Below are 17,100 nucleotides of genomic sequence, written 5' to 3' on the forward strand. Positions count from 1 at the left end.
CACTAAAAGGGAAAGCTAATGCACGCTGTGGACTCTGGGTGATTATTATACGTCAATGACGTTCAATGATTGTAACAAATGTACCACTCTGGTGGGGGGATGTTGATAGTGGAGGAGGCTGTGGGTGGGCAGGAAGGAAGAATATGGTAAATCTTGCCTTTTCTGCTCAATTTTGCTGTGAATCTGAAACTGCTCTAAAAAAATAAAGTCTAGTTTTTAAAAATTTAATTCACAGAGTGATTTTTTAAAAATATTTATTTATTTACTTATTTGGCTGAGCTGGGTCTTAGTTGCCACACAATCTTTGTTGCTGCGTGTGGGGTCTTTTAGTTGTAGCATGTGAACTCTTAGTTGCAGCACGTGGGATCTAGTTCCCTGACCAGGGATCAAACCCGGGCCCCCTGCATTGGGAGCACAGAGTCTTAGCCACTGGACCACCAGAGAAGTCCCTCATAGAGTGATTTTAACAGAGTTTATGTGATAAAGAGCACCCCAAATATCTAAGCACATTTTTTTTCTCTTTTGTAAAACTCAGTGGCCTCACTGAAGGCAGAGAAACTAGTTATGAGTCTATTAGAAATGATCATACCTGAAAAGCATATTTCTTCAATCAGTAGGTCTCCAAAGACAAATCTAGAACCAACTATGGTACTGTTCAGGAAAATCTGGGTGGGGGGTGGGGGGCGAAGAGCTATATAGTTAATACACAATCTCTCTAACCTCTAGATGAGGGTTCTCAACAGGGGACCATGGACTCCTGTGACATCCATAGATCAAGGCAGTCCTTGAACTCTATGAAACTTTGTAACATTTTCATGTATGTGCATTTTCATGGTTTTTTAAAAATCAGATTCTAAAAGGATTCCATGACACAAAAAAGGTTAAGAACTACTAGCTAAATTATGTTCTTTTTACCCACGTTTAATCTGCTTTTTAAAAAGTAGACCTAAGTAACTCTTTGGAGAATGAAAAAAACTACCACAACAGGAATATTGGGCACCCGAAATTGTGGAAAAACTGCTAGGTACAGCACGTTTCATTGGATGAACCTAAGAATCATGCGGAAAATCAAAATAATCTGGTCCTACTCAACTAGGTGCTGACGATAGGAAAAAAACTCAAAACTTTTCTCTTTTTTCCTCTTTATGCCTTTTGTCATCCTGTAAGGATCATGGGACCTTCCTTAGCAGAGGAATATCTCCTACATCAAATCAGAACTATTGGGACTTCCCTGGTGACACAGTGGTTAGGAATTCGCCTGCCAATGCAGGGGACACGGGTTCAAGCCCTGGCCCGGGCAGATCCCACGTGCCGCGGAGCAACTAAGCCCGTGTGCCACAACTACTGAGCCTGCGCTCTAGAGCCCATGAGCCACAACTACTGAGCCTGCGTGCCACAACTACTGAAGCCCGCGTGCCACAACTACTGAAGCCCACGGGCCTAGAGCCCGTGCTCCACAACAAGAGAAGCCACTGCAATGAGAAGCCTGCACACTGCAACAAAGAGTAGCCCCCGCTCGCTACAACTAGAGAAAGCCCACGCACAGCAATGAAGACCCAACGCAGCCAAATGAATGAATGAATTAATTAATTAATTAAAAAAAAATCAGAACCATTATCTGGTAATGTTGGTATTTGGATTAAATGAACACATTGGCTCAAGGCCTGGAAATATTAGGGATGGATAAGCCAGCAGCTGATGGGTGTGACAATATCATGCCATATTGATATGGCCTACTCATAATTCCATAAATGCCTCACTCTGAACTCTTCAGCATTAGAACGTATAATTCTCCTTTGTGTTGAATGGGAAGACTATGTTTTTACCATGAAGTTCAAGTCATTTTTAGGATATCATCTTCCACACCACAACTCTTGCCTAATATCATTTCCTTTATAGTGTGACTGAAGTGAGGTTTTTTTGTTTTTTTGGTTTTTTTCGGTTCGCGGGCCTCTCACTGTTGTGGCCTCTCCCGTTGTGGAGCACAGGCTCCGGACGCGCAGGCTCAGCGGCCATGGCTCACGGGCCCAGCCGCTCCATGGCATGTGGGATCTTCCCAGACCAGGGCACGAACCCATGTCCCCTGCATCGGCAGGCGGACACCCAACCACTGCACCACCAGGGAAGCCCGAAGTGAGAATTTTTTTGTACAGAGTTCACTAAAATCCTGATGCAGTTTACCTTTTGTTAATTTATTAGAAGCAAAATCCATAGTAATTTATGCCTTTCTGTTATATAAAACCATATCTACCCCAAACAATTCATTTGTAATTTGACATGAATTATATTACTTTTCACTTTCCAAACATCTTGCTTAGGCCAATATTAAAGTAGCTTAAAGGCCCAAAGCATACAGAAAAATGGGAATATGACCCTGAAGAACTTTAAATACCAAGATGAAACTAAATTAGAATAATGGGCTGTGGGTTATAATACATTATTACATTATAATAATATATTAGTAAATATAGTCATAGTAAGCTTAAGAGAAGTAATTTTATTTATTGATCTTCATAGTCTCTACAGAACTTAGCACAGTGTCTAGAACAAAGTAGATTCCAGAAGAGTCTGATAAATAATCTCTTAAATATTTATTTTCTTTGCTTGCCTGTATTGATGTTAACAGAAAAACTCTGAATTGTTGGGCCCCAAATTCAGTTGAGGTATCGTTAGTTTAGTCCTATATTTTCTATAGCCATCTTTATATTGTGTTGTAGCAAGACCCTTAAGAATTTCACTTCTGTATTTTATCATGGGGACATAATCTGAAAGTCAACAAAACTGTATGCACAATGATATCTGTAAAATCCTTAATTATAAAAGCAAACACTGAAAATAACTTAAGTGTCAACAATGGGAAAATGGCTAACTAGTTACAATGGAATGCTTAAAGTAAGTTTTATTTAATTAAATAAATTACATTAAGAATATAATTAATTTTTAACAACATTAAGGTAATGTTTATATGATGATATTAAGTAAAAAAACAGGCTACAAAAATGTATATACATTTTACATATCAACTATGTAAAAAATATACAAAGGAAAAAAGTTGGAAAGAAAACATAATTCATCAGTTTAAAGATATATTCTCTACCACACACATTTTCTAAAATTGGGATTCATTGTATCACCAAGTATATATTAACTGTAGTATCCTTGTTCTTCTAAAAGGTTGTTGGAATATTTGAATTTCCTTTCATGCCTTACTTTTTTAATGTCAATTGGTTATCTGGGTAGTGGGCCATTTTGTGCGTAATGGGTCATTTTGTGTTTTCCTGTATTTAAAAAAAAAACCCTATATTTAAATTTTTTTAGAAAATTAGTGTTATGGGAAATTCTAGCCAAAGTCTCTAACACTATGATGTATATATTTTTTTCATTTTTCTTCTGGAAAGAAGATGAAGTTAACAAATTATGATCATGAAGTAATTTTTACCAGGATTTGTGTGACCTTTCTAAGAAAGTAAATACATATATATCAATAAGGAAAAAGTACATGCAGTTTTGCAGAATGTCCATGAGAAGTCATACATCTTTCTTTGTTAATGCTCACTTGCTATTTAATGTTTCTATTAGAAAGTTGAGAGAGACTTGCCCCTTAGTACTTTGAATGAGGCTACAAAGTTGTGTGAATGTCAATGTTGAAACTGCTGCAAGTGAGGAATAAGAGTTAAGTATACACTGTCACCAAGCGCCCACAGTATTTGCTTGGTGGAGGTATTAAAGGGATCAGAACCCATTGCCCTCTTCCTTGAAGCTGTCACTCAATACTGCGCGGGAAGTTGGGCTGTACGTTGTCCAGCAAGCACTGTCCAGCTCTAGGACCACGCAAGCCATGTCAGCTTGGGTGGCCCTGGACTACACAAATATTTGAGATAGTCTCATCTTTGTCAGGAGACTAAATGCAATGCAAATAAGACAAAAATTTTGCTTAGAAATGTCTTAGAGAATAAAGGGAACATTTTAAAAATGTTTGAATGCTTTTTGCTTTTTTAATATCCTAAAATTTCCATTTCATTTCATTTAAAAGCCTTGTCCAGAGACAGGAGATCATCTTTATTTTTGGCAAGGTTCTAAATGGCTAGGCAACTATCCTAACATAATTTATTTACTAATTAATCTTTTCCACATTGATTTGAAATAATGCCTGTATCATTTACAAAATTCCCATATACACATTCTATTTTTAGACTCCCAATACTAGTCCACTGAAGTGTAGATTTCTTGGCATAACATACCAAATTGTTTCAAGCATTATAGCTTCATGATTAAATATCCAATTGGGTCAGTGTATTAGTTATCTATAGTTGCATAACAAGTAACCCCTGAAATTCAGCATCATAAAACAACATTACCTCACACAATTGTAAGGAATCTGGGGGCAGCTTAGATGGGTGGTTCTGCCTCAGAGTCTCACGAGGTGGCTATCCAGGTGTAGGATGGGGATGAAGTCATCTCAAGGCTTGACTGGGCTGAAGGAGCCACTTCTAAGGTCACCCACATTGTTGTTGTGGACAGGGATTGGTTCCTCACTTGATGCTGGCCAGAGGTTTTAGTTCCTTGCCACATAGGTCTTTCCACAGGGCTGCTCACAATATGGCAGCTTGTATCCTCTAGGGTGAGAGACCAGGGGCTGGGGGGATGTCCAAAGCAGAAGCCTGTCTTTTATAACCTAATCTTGAAGCTGACATATCCTTACCTCTGTCATATGTTACAGGTCACACAGACCAATTAATTTGTAAATTAATAGTGTTCCAGATTTTAAAAAGTATAGCATTCTCAGTTAAATATAATTTTCAGATAAACATCAAAATTTAGTATATCGCAATAAAGTGAATCACATGAATTTTTCGGTTTCCTAGTGCACGTATAAGTTATGTTTACACTATAATGTAGTCTAGTAAGTGTGCAATAGCATTATGTCTGAAAAAACAATGCACATACCTTAATTAAAAAATACTGTTGGACAGCATTTTACCCACAGAACTTCTTTCAAAATTAAGAGTCAATCCTCTTAAACCCTGGCACTGCTTTATCAACTAACTTTATGTAATACAGTAAGTCCCCTACATACGAATGAGTTCTGTTCCGAGAGTGCGTTCATAAGCCCAATTTGTTCGTTAAGTCCAACAAAGTTAGCCTAGATACCCAACTAACACAATTGGCTACATAGTACTGGACTGTAATAGGTTTATAATACTTTTCACACAAATAATACATAAAAAACAAACACGAAAAATAAGACATTTTTAATCTTACAGTACAGTACCTTGAAAAGTACAGTAGTATAGTACAACAGCTGGCATACAGGGGCTGGCATCGAGTGAACAGGCGAGAAGAGTTACTGACTGGAGGAGGGAGAGGTGGTGCGATCACCAGCAATAGGAGACGGAGGGCAAGATGCAATTTCACTCACGCCCGACACTGTCAGCACAGGTTCTGGTTGCTCGCTGGATTCAATTCTATCTATCCTCTTGAAAGAACGATCCAGTGATGTCTGAGTAGTAGCTTTTTTTTCTTGTCAGAAATGACACGGTAGCACTGGATTGCATTCTGAACGGCCGCTGCAACCTTCGTGTACCATTCTATGTTCGGGTCCTGTGCCTCAAAAACTAACAGTGCCTCCTCAAATAAAGAAAATCCCCTTGATATTTCCTGCGTCATGAATCTCTTCGGTTCTTCAGTTACTTCTTCTTCCTCTTGTCTCTCTTCGTCCTTTCTCTGGGCCTCCAATTCCATCAGATCTTCACTAGTATGCTCTTCGTGTTGCACAGCCAGGAGTTCAATGAAGTCGTCCTCTTGCAGATCTAGCTCCACCTTCTCTCTGAGGGTCACTAAGTTGCTGAAGAGCTCTTTGGACTCCTCATCCACCTTCTCAAATACACGAAAATCATGAAGAAAGGTTCTTCCAAACCCCATTCATGGTGACGGCCATAACCTCACACCAAGCAAAATCAATGGTTTTTATGGCCTTGTAGATGTTATAGTCCTTCCAAAATTGTCGCAAGGTTGTTTCTGATTCGTCACTTGCCGTTACCGCCTGACGAAAAGTATTATGTAAATAATATTTCCTGAAAGTCACTGTAACTCCCTGGTCCATAGGTTGGATGAATGACACAGTATTCGATGGCAGATGCACTACTTTGACGTTGGGATGAAAGTCATCCATGAATGGGGGTAGCCCAGAGCACCGTTGAGCAGCAAAAGAATGTTGAATGGGACGTCCTTCTCCAAGCAATATTCCTCTACCTCTGGGATAAAGTGGTGGAAAAACCAGTGCTGGAAAATGGCCTGTGTAACCCAGGCTTTGGGGTTACTCTTCCACACAACAGGAAGAGAGCCCTTGGCTATGTTTTTAAGGGCTCTTGGCTTCTCTGAATGATAAACTAAGAGAGGCCTCAGCTTCATATCACCAGAAGCATTGCCACCAAACAACAGAGTTAGCCTATGCTTTGCTGCTTTATAGCCTGGCAACCACTTTTCCTCCTTACTGATATAACTTTGGTCTGGCATCCTCTTCCAGTACAATCCTGACTCATCCACAATGAAAACCTGTGCCTTCATCAATAATTTCGCAGTGTTTCAGGAAATTCCTGGGCAGCTACCATACCTGCATTCGCTACTTCACCACATACTTTTTTTTTTTTATTGGAGTAAAATTGCTTTACAATGTTGTGTTAGTTTCTGCTGTATAACAAAGTGAATCAGCTATATGTATACATATATCCCCTCCCTCTTGGACCTCCCTCCAAACCCCACCCCCATCCCACCCAGCTAGGTCACAGAGCACCAAACTGAGCTCCCTGTGCTTTACACCAGGTTCCCACTAGCTATCTATTTTACACACAGTAGTGTATTTATGTCAAACCTAATCTCCCAATTCATTTCACCCTCTCCTTCCCGCCCTGTGTCCACATGTCCTTTCTCTACATCTGCATCTCTATTCCTGCCCTGGAAATAGGTTCATCTGTACTATTTTTCTAGATCCCACATATATGCAGTAATATACGATATTTGTTTTTCTCTTTCTGACTTACTTCACTCTGTATGACAGATTCTAGGTCCATCCACATCTCTACAAATGACCCAATTTCAATCCTTTTTATGGCTGAGTAATATTCCATTGTATATACATGCCACATCTTCCCTATCCATTCATCTGTCAATGGGCATTTAGGTTGCTTCCATGACCTGGCTATTGTAAATAGTGCTGCAATGAACACTGGGGTGCATGTGTCTTTTTGAATTATGGTGTTCTCTGGGTATATGCCCAGTAGTGGGATTGCTGAGTCATACGGTAATTCTATTTTTAGTTTTTTAAGGAACCTCCATACTGTTCTCCATAGTGGCTGTATCAATTTACATTCCCACCAACAGTGCAAGAGGGCTCCCTTTTCTCCACACCCTCTCCAGCATTTACTGTTGGTACATTTTTGATGATGGCCATTCTGACCAGTGTGAGGTGATGCCTCGTTGTAGTTTTGATTTGCATTTCTCTAATAATTAGTGATGCTGAGCAGCTTTTCATGTGCTTCCTGGCCATCTGTATGTCTTCTTTGGAGAAATGTCTATTTAGTTCTTCTGCCCATTTTTGGATTGGGTTGTTTGTTTTTTTGATATTGAACTGCATGAGCTGATAATATATTTTGGAGATTAATCCTTTGTCCATTGATTCGTTTGCAAATATTTTCTCCCATTCTGAGGGTTGTCTTTTCATCTTGTTTATAGTTTCCTTTGCTGTGCAAAACGTTTTAAGTTTCATTAGGTCCCATTTGTTTAGTTTTGTTTTTATTTCCATTACTCTAGGAGGTGGGTCAAAAAAGATGTTGCTGTGATTTATGTCAAAGAGTGTTCTTCCTCTGTTTTCCTCTAAGAGTTTTAGAGTGTCTGGTCTTACATTTACGTCTTTAACACATTTTGAGTTTATTTTTGTGTATGGTGTTAGGGAATGTTCTAATTTCATTCTTTTACATGTAGCTGTCCAGTTTTCCCAGCACCACTTATTGAAGAGACTGTCTTTTCTCCATTGTATATCCTTGCCTCCTTTGTCATAGATTAGGTGACCATAGGTGCATGGGTTTATCTCTGGGCTTTCTATCCTGTTCCATTGATCTATATTTCTGTTTTTGTGCCAGTACCATGTTGTCTTGATTACTGTAGCTTTGTAGTATAGTCTGAAGTCCAGGAGCCTGATTCCTCCAGCTCCGTTTTTTTTCCCTCAAGACTGCTTTGGCTCTTCAGGGTCTTTTGTGTCCCCATACAAATTTTCAGATTTTTTGTTCTAGTTCTGTAAAAAACGCCATTGGCAATTTGATAGGGATGGCATTGAATCTGTAGATTGCTTTGGGTAGTATAGTCATTTTCACAATATTGACTCTTCCAATCTGAGAACATGGTATATCTCTCCATCTGTTGGTATCATCTTTAATTTCTTTCATCAATGTCTTATAGTTTTCTGCATACAGGTCTTTTGTCTCCCTAGGTAGGTTTATTCCTAGGTATTTTATTCTTTTTGTTGCTATGGTGAATGAGATTATTTCCTTAATTTCTCTTTCTGATCTTTCGTTGTTAGTGTATAGGAATGCAAGAGATTTCTGTGCATTAATTTTGTATACTGCAACTTTACCAAATTCATTGATTAGCTCTAGTAGTTTTCTGGTGGCATCCTTAGGATTCTCTATGTATAGTATCATGTCATCTGCAAACAGTGACACTTTTACTTCTGCTTTTCCGATTTGTATTCCTTTTATTTCTTTTTCTTCTCTGATTGCCGTGGCTAGGACTTCCAAAACTATGTTGAATAATGGTGGTGAGAATGGACATCCTTGTCTTGTTCCTGATCTTAGAGGAAATGCTTTCAGTTTTTCACCATTGAGAATGATGTTTGCTGTGGGTTTGTCGTATATGGCCTTTATTATGTTTAGGTAGGTTCCCTCTATCCCACTTTCTGGAGAGTTTTTATCATAAATGGGTGTTGAATTTTGTCAGAAGCTTTTTCTGCATCTATCAAGATGATCATATGGTTTTTATTCTTCAATTTGTTAATATGGTGTATCACATTGATTGATTTGCATATATTGAAGAATCCTTGCATGGCTGGGATAAATCCCACTTGATCATGGTGTATGATCCTTTTAATATGTTGTCGGATTCTGTGTGCTAGTATTTTGTTGAGGATTTTTGCATCTATATTCATCAGTGATATTGGTCTGTAATTTTCTTTTTTTGTAGTATCTTTGTCTGGTTTTGGTGTCAGGGTGATGGTGGCCTCATAGAATACGTTTGGGAGTGTTCCTTCCTCTGCAATTTTTTTGGAAGAGTTTGAGAAGGATGGGTGTTAGCTCTTCTCTAAATGTTTGATAGAATTTACCTGTGAAGCCATCTGGTCCTGGACTTTTGTTTGTTGGAAGATTTTTAATTATAGTGTCAGTTTCATTACTTGTGATTGGTCTGTTCATATTTTCTATTCCTTCCTGGTTCAGTCTTGGAAGGTTATACCTTTCTAAGAATTTGTCCATTTCTTCCAGGTTGTCCATTTTATTGGCATAGATTTGCATCTAGTAGTCTCTTAGGATGCCTTGTATTTCTGCAGTGTCTGTTGTAACTTCTCCTTTTCCATTTCTAACTTTATTGATTTGAGTCCTCTCCATTTTTTTCTTGATGAGTCTGGCTAATGGTTTATCAATTTTGTTTATTTTCTCAAAGAACCAGCTTTTAGTTTTATTGATCTTTGCTATTGTTTTCTTTGTTTCTATTTCATTTATTTCTGCTCTGATCTTCATGATTTCTTTCCTTCTGCTAACTTTGGGTTTTGTTTATTCTTCTTTCTCTAGTTCCTTTAGGTGTAAGGTTAGATTGTTTATTTGAGATTTTTCTTGTTTCTTGAGGTGAGATTGAATTGCTATAAACTTCCCTCTTAGAACTGCTTTTACTGCACCCCATAGGTTTTGGGTCATCGAGTTTTCATTTTCATGTGTGTTTCTATGCACTTTTTTTAATTTCCTCTTTGATTTCTTCAGTGATCTCTTGGTTATTTAGCAGCGCACTGTTTATACTCCATGTATTTGTGTTTTTTACAGGATTTTTTTTCCCTGTAATTGATTTCTAATCTCATAGCACTGTGGTCGGAAAAGATGCTTGATACAATTTCAGTTTTCTTAAATTTTCCAAGGCTTGATTTGTGACCCAAGATGTGATCTATCCTGGAGAATGCTCTGTGAGCACTTGAGAAGAAACTGTCCTCTGCTGCTTTTGGGTGGAATGTCCTGTAAATATCAGTTAAATCTATCTGGTCTATTGTGTCATTTAAAGTTTGTGTTTCCTTATTTATTTTCTGTCTGGATGATCTGTCCATTGGTGTAAGTGGGGTGTTAAAGTCCCCCAGTATTATTGTGTTACTGTCAATTTCCCCTTTTATGGCTGTTAGCATTTGCCTTATGTATTGAAGTGCTCCTATGTTGAGTGCATAAATATTTATAATTGTTATATCTTTTTCTTGGGTTGATCTCTTGATTAACCCAAGATCATTATGTGGTGTCCTTCCTTATCTCTTGTAACAGTCTTTATTTTAAAGTCTATTTTATCTGATATGAGTATTGCTACTCCAGCTTTCTTTTGATTTCCATTTGCATGGAATATCTTTTTCCTTCCCCTCACTTTCAGTCTGTATGTGCCCCTAGGTCTGAAGTGGGTCTTTTGTAGACAGTATATATATGGGTCTTGTTTTTGTATCCATTCAGCCAGTCTGTGTCTTTTGGTGGGAGCATTCAATCCATTTACATTCAAGGTAATTATTGATATGTATGTTCCTATTACCATTTTCTTGTTTTGAGTTTTTGTGGGTCTTTTTTTAATATTATCTGTCTATCTATATATTTATTTTATTTATCTGGCTGCATTGGGTCTTCAGTTGCGGCACGCAGGCTCTTCGTTGCAGTGTGCAGGCTTCTCTCTATTTGTGGTGCGCAGGCTCCAAAGTATGCTGGCTTAGTTGCTCTGCAGCATGTGGGATCTTAGTTCCCCAACCAGGGCCCAAACCTGCATCCCCTGCATTGAAAGGCGGTTTCTTAACAACTGGACCACCAGGGAAGTCCCTGCCTTTTTCTTCTCTTGTGTCTCCTGCTTAGAGAAGTTCCTTTAGCATTTGCTACAAAGCTGATTTGGTGGTGCTGAATTCTCTTAGCTTTTGCTTGTCCGTAAAGCTTTGATTTCTCCATCGAATCTGAATGAGATCCTTGCTGGGTAGAGTAACCTTGGTTGTAGGTTTTTCCCTTTCATCACTTTAAATATATCCTGCCACTCCCTTCTAGCCTGCAGAGTTTCTGTTGAAAAATCAGCAATAACCTATGGGGATTCCCTTGTATGTTATTTGTTGCTTTTCCCTTGCTGCTTTTAATTTTTTTCTTTGAATTTAATTTTTGTTAGTTTGATTAATATGTGTGTCTTGGTGTGTTTCTCCTAGGGTTTATCCTGTATGGGACTCTCTGTGATTCCTGGACTTGGGTGGCTATTTCCTTTCCCATGTTAGGGAAGTTTTCGACTATAATCTCTTCAAATATTTTTTCAGACCGTTTCTCTTTCTCTTCTTCTTCTGGGACCCCTATAATTCGAGTGTTGGTGCATTTAATGTTGTCCCAGAGGTGTCTGAGACTGTCCTCAATTCTTTCCATTCTTTTTTCTTCATTCTGCTCCTCAGCAGTTATTTCCACCATTCTATCTTCCAGTTCACTTATTCGTTGCTCTGTCTCAGTTATTCTGCTATTGATTCCTTCTAGAGTATTTTTCATTTCAGTTATTGTGTTGTTCATCACTATTTGTTCTATAGTTCTTCTAGGTCTTTGTTAAACATTTCTTGTATTTTCTTGATCCATGCCTCCATTCTATTTCTGAGATTTTGGATCACCTTTACTATCATTACTCTGAATTCTTTTCCAGGTAGGTTGCCTACTTCCTCTTCATTTATTTGGTCTTCTAGGTTTTTACCTTGCTCCTTCATCTGTAACATACATTTTTGTCACTTCATTTTTTTTTTGATGGCTGTGTTCCTGTCTTAGCGACTGTTTGGCCTCAGGTGTCCAGCATTGGGGTTTGCAGGCAGTTGGGTAGAGCCGGGTCTTGGTTCCAAGATGAGGACCTCCAGAAGACCTCACCCCTGGGGTCTGAAGTTCTGTTAGTACAGTGGTTTGGACTTGGCCCTCCCACCACAGGAGCTCAGGCCCAACCCCCAGTCTGGGAGCCAAGATCCTGCAAGCTGCTTGGTTTGACCAAAACAAAAAGTGGGGGGGCAGAACAATAACAAAGAATAAAAAATAAAATAAAATTAGAAAAATTTAAAAAATATTAGAAAAAATAAAAATATAAGTGAAACAACAGCAAGGTAAAACAGAACCACAACAGAAAAAAAAAAAAAAGCCAGAAAACGCCTTGGCCATGTGGGGCAGGGCTTTGGTGGAAGCAGGGCTTTGGCATGGGGTGCAGCCAGAGGGGGCTTCAGAGCGCAGATCAGGACCTCAGCAGGCTCCCTGGGGCCCAAATGGGTGGAGGAAATGCTGGCCCATTCCCTCCTATCCCTCAGGGGTCTCTTTCCATTTCCACTGATCTCACTGTGGGTGGGCCCCTCCCGAGCGTGGGAACCCCTCCCCTCCCACAGCCGCCCCTCAGGGGCACAGGTCGTGTCCCGCCTCCACTTCTCCTCCCCACATCCTACCGGGTCGCTCGGGGGTTCCTCCCATCCCCTTAGGTGTCCGAGGTCCCCCACCAGCACCTGGTAGGTGCCCTAGTTGTGAGGAGATGCAAACTCTACATCCTCCTACTCCTCCATCTTGACCTCCCCAGTTTCTCGCCATTTACCTTTACATTGTGAAGGCTGGCTCTAGCCTTGAACCAATGAAACCTGCCACGGCTGGCATGAAAAGATGCGCTCTCTGATTATTTGCTGTGCTTCGTCTTCAAGTCTTCATAAAGGCTTTTAGCTTTCTCTTGAATCAGCATTAAGCTGAGCAGGACTCAATGCTGATGCTGATCCTGCATCCACACACTGAGAAGCTTCTCCATCTCCTCCGTCACTTGTCCACACTTCTTCAATATTATTGTCAACATCATCGGCACAGCAGACTTCACATGTTCCATGATCTTGTCCTTGTTCTTTAGAACTGTGCCAATGGTGGAACGATTCATGTTATAATAATGAGTGGCAGCTACCATCTTTTTGCCTCTCTCCACTCTCTCAATTATTTTCAGTTTGTTTACATCGTTATCGCTTGATGTTTCTTAGCAGTACCAGCTACATCACCACTGCTTTTACGCTTGTTTCCGGACATCCTGGGCTTGAAATAAAGATATTGTACTACTGTACTCTATACAGTACTGTAAAGTATACAAAAGCACAACCACCTGTAGAGGATGCATGCACGTGACAATGTACGCCAGACACGTGAACTTACTTACATGACTGGACATGCAAATTCACGTTCGCATCTTTGAAAGTTCACAACTTGAAGGTTCGTACTTAGGGGACTTACTGCATTCTAAATCCTCTGTGGTCATTTCAACAATCTTCACAGCATCTTTACCAGGAGTAGATTTAATCTCAAGAAATCACTTTCTTTGTTCATCCATAAGAAACAACTCTTCATCCACTCAAGTTTTATCATGAGATGGCAGCAATTCAGTCACATCTTCAGGCTCCACTTCTAATTCTAGTTCTCTTGCTATTTCTTGCTACCACATCTACTGAAGTCTTTAACTCTTCAAAGTCATCCATGAGGGTTGGAATCAACTTCTTCCAAACTCCTATGGATACTGATATATTGACCTCTTCCCATGAATCATGAAAGTTCTTTTTTTTTTTTTCCTTTCTGGAGAAGGAAAGATTGATTTATTACTTGCAGCTAGTAAGGAGAACACCTGGTGATCTTTCCCAAAACAGTGTCTCCACAGATGTTCTTAATGGCATCCAGAATGGTGAATCCTTTCCAGAAAGCTTTCTATTTAGTTTACCCAGATCCATCAGAGGAATCACTATCTATGGCAGCTATAACCTTACAAAATGTGTTTCTTAAATAATAAGACCTGAAACTGTTAATTACTCCTTGATCCATGGGCAGCAGAATGGATGTTATGCTAGCAGGCATGAAAACAACATGAGGGACTTCCCTCGTGGTCCAGTGGTTAAGACTCAGAGCTCCCAATACAGTGGGCACGGGTTTGATCCCTGGTGAGGGAACTAAGATCCCGCGTGCCACTCAGCGCAGCCAAAACAAAAAACAAAAAAAACACATGAATCTCATTGTACATCTCCATCAGAGCTCTTGGGTGACTGGGTCCATTGTCAATAAGAGTAATATTTTGAAATGAATCTTTTCTTCTGAGCAGTAGGTCTCAACAGTGGGCTCAAAATATTCAGTAAACCATGTGGTCAACTGATGTGATGTCATCCAGGCTTTGTTGTTCCATTTACACGGCACAGGCAGAGTAGATTTAGCATAATTCTTAAGGGCCCTGGGATTTTCAGAATGGTAAATGAGTATTGGCTTTAACTTAAAGTCACCAGCTGCATTAGCCCCTAACAAGAGAATCAGCTTGCCCTTTGAATCTTTGAAGCCAGATATTGATTTCTCCTCTCTAGCTATGAAAGTCATAGAGGGCATCTTCTTCCAATATAAAGCTGTTTCATCTACACTGAACTCTGTTGCTTAGTGTAGCCACCTTCATTAATTATCTTAGCTAGGTCTTCTGGATAACTTGCTGCAGCTTCTACATCAGCCCTTGCTGCTTCACCTTGCACTTTTATGTTATGGAGACAGCTTTCCTTAAACCTCATGAACCAACCTTGACTGGCTTCAAACTTTTCTTCTGTAGCTTCCTCACTCTCTTAGCCTTCACAGAATTGAACAGCGTTAGGGCCTTGCTCTGGATTAGGCTTTGGCTGAAGGGAATGTTGTGGCTGGTTTGATCTTCTATCTGGACCAATAAAACTTTCTCCCTATCATCAGTTAGGCTGTTTTGCTTTCTTATCATTTGTGTATTCACTACAGTAACACTTTTAATTTCCTTCAAGAACTTTTCCTTTGCATTCATAACTTAGCTCACTGTTTGGTGCAAGAGGCCTAGCTTTCAAGTCTATCTGGGCTTTTGACTGCCTTCCTCACTAAGCTCAATCATTTCCAGCCTATGATTTAAAGTGAGAGATGTGCAACTCTTCCTTTCACTTGAACACTCAGAGGCCATTGTAGGGTTATCGATTGGCCTAATTTCAATATTGTTGTGTCTCAGGGAATTGGGAGGCCCAAGGAGACAGAGAGAGAGATGGGGTAGAGCAGTCAGAACACACACATTTATCAACTAAGTTTGCCATCTTACATAAGTGCAGCTTGTGGTGCCCCAAAACAATTATAATTGTATCATCAAAGATCACTGATCACAGATCACCATAACAGGTATAATAAAAATGAAAAAGTTTGAAATACTGTGAGAATTACCAAAATGTGACACAGAGACACAATATGAGCAAATGCTCTTGGAAAAATGGCACCAACAGGACTGCTCAACACAGTGTTATCACAAACCTTTAATTTGTAAAAAACACAGTATCTGTGAAGTACAATAAGGCAAAGCACAATAAAATAAGGTATGCCTATGTAAGTATGCCCTGTGCAACATTTAAAAATTATGCATTGTTTGTCTGAAGTTCAAATTTAACTGAGAATTCTATATTTTATCTGGCAGCCCTACCCTGGTACAATATAGGAGGGGACTACACAAGGGTGTGAAAGCCAAGAGGCAGACAGTGATCACTGGGGTCTGTCTTATAGGTTGGCTACCAGAGCTAAGTCTTCCCATACAACACTTTTTTTTTTTTTGGCTGATCAATTTCACAGTCACTCTTTCAGTGAAACTGAAAATCAAGTCACGGTCCAAAAAAAGAAATCAGTTATAGTTTTTGTTGAGATTTCATTAAATCTACAGATTAATGCAAGGGAAATGGATATATTTATAGTATGGAGTTTTCTCAGCAAGCCTTTTTATATCCTCTATTAAGTTTTATATTTTTCTTCATCTAGGTCATGCATACTTCCTGTTAGGAGTTTGCTGTTATTATAGTTTTGGTTTGTGATTATAATTTTACCTATGATAGTTTTGAGATGGTTTTGGTTGGAATATAAGTTATAATTTTACCTATGATAGTTTTGAGATGGTTTTGGTTGGAATATAAGACTATTATTGATTTTTGTACATTTATTTTGTTATGGCTACCTTATTGAATGTTCCTATTATTTCTAGTAACTTTTAAGTTGATTCCCTTAGGTTTTCCAGGTACGTTATACTGTCATCTGCAACTAATGATAATTTTGCCACCTCCTTTCCAATATTTAAACCTCTCATTTTGTTTTTTTGACTGATTATACTGTCTATGGAGCAGTTGTCATTTTTATGAGAAAAACCTGAGCCTCGGAATAGTCTTCTGAATTGGGAGAAAATAATATATAGGAAAACTACTTTACACATTTTATTATTTAGGTTGAGGTGTAACTGTAAGTATGATGTTTCCAGACTACCCTCCCCAAATCTGCTACACAAAAAGCTTCCCAGAATTTCACTTTGTTTAAATATCCCACAAGTGCGTTGCTTTCAAAGAACTTATAACAAAGACTGCCTTCCAGAAACAGCGGAACTTTTTCCTTACCATTTCAGGCAGACATTCAAGGGGAGTTTTCACAGGACTTTAGACATGTCACTTGCCCCAAAAGTGTATTACATAAAAAGCTTTGGATCAGGAAAACAAGAATCACACATATACAGATAAATAAGGACTCCTGAAAACCCAGAATACAGTCCACAGCACAAAAACAACATAACCTAATGGGAGAGGGAGAAGAAAAGCCCAGAGAGAGAGACAGCTCACAGGGGAATGTTCTGCCAGGCATTGGCTCCCTCTCTTAAACAACAGCTGTTAATAAATCTCTTGAGCAGTGGGAGTGTCAGATTTTTTAGCTGGGAAACAGGGGTAGCTATCTGGCTGGAAGGGAAGACTGGAGGACTTGTATTAACTGAGGGCTGCTTCTGGGTAGTTAGCACACCGTTTTTACTTTGAATGCA

General features: G+C 39.3%; 1 protein-coding gene across 1 annotated transcript in view; it reads right to left on the reverse strand.

Annotated features, from left to right (window-relative positions):
* SLC28A2 (solute carrier family 28 member 2) overlaps positions 1 to 17,100 on the reverse strand; it is a 221,766-nt gene that overhangs the window by 64,167 nt on the left and 140,499 nt on the right. The gene's annotated exons all lie outside the window — the stretch shown is intronic.

Source organism: Orcinus orca, chromosome 2 (genome assembly GCF_937001465.1).
Source record: "Orcinus orca chromosome 2, mOrcOrc1.1, whole genome shotgun sequence".
Lineage (NCBI taxonomy): Eukaryota > Metazoa > Chordata > Mammalia > Artiodactyla > Delphinidae > Orcinus > Orcinus orca.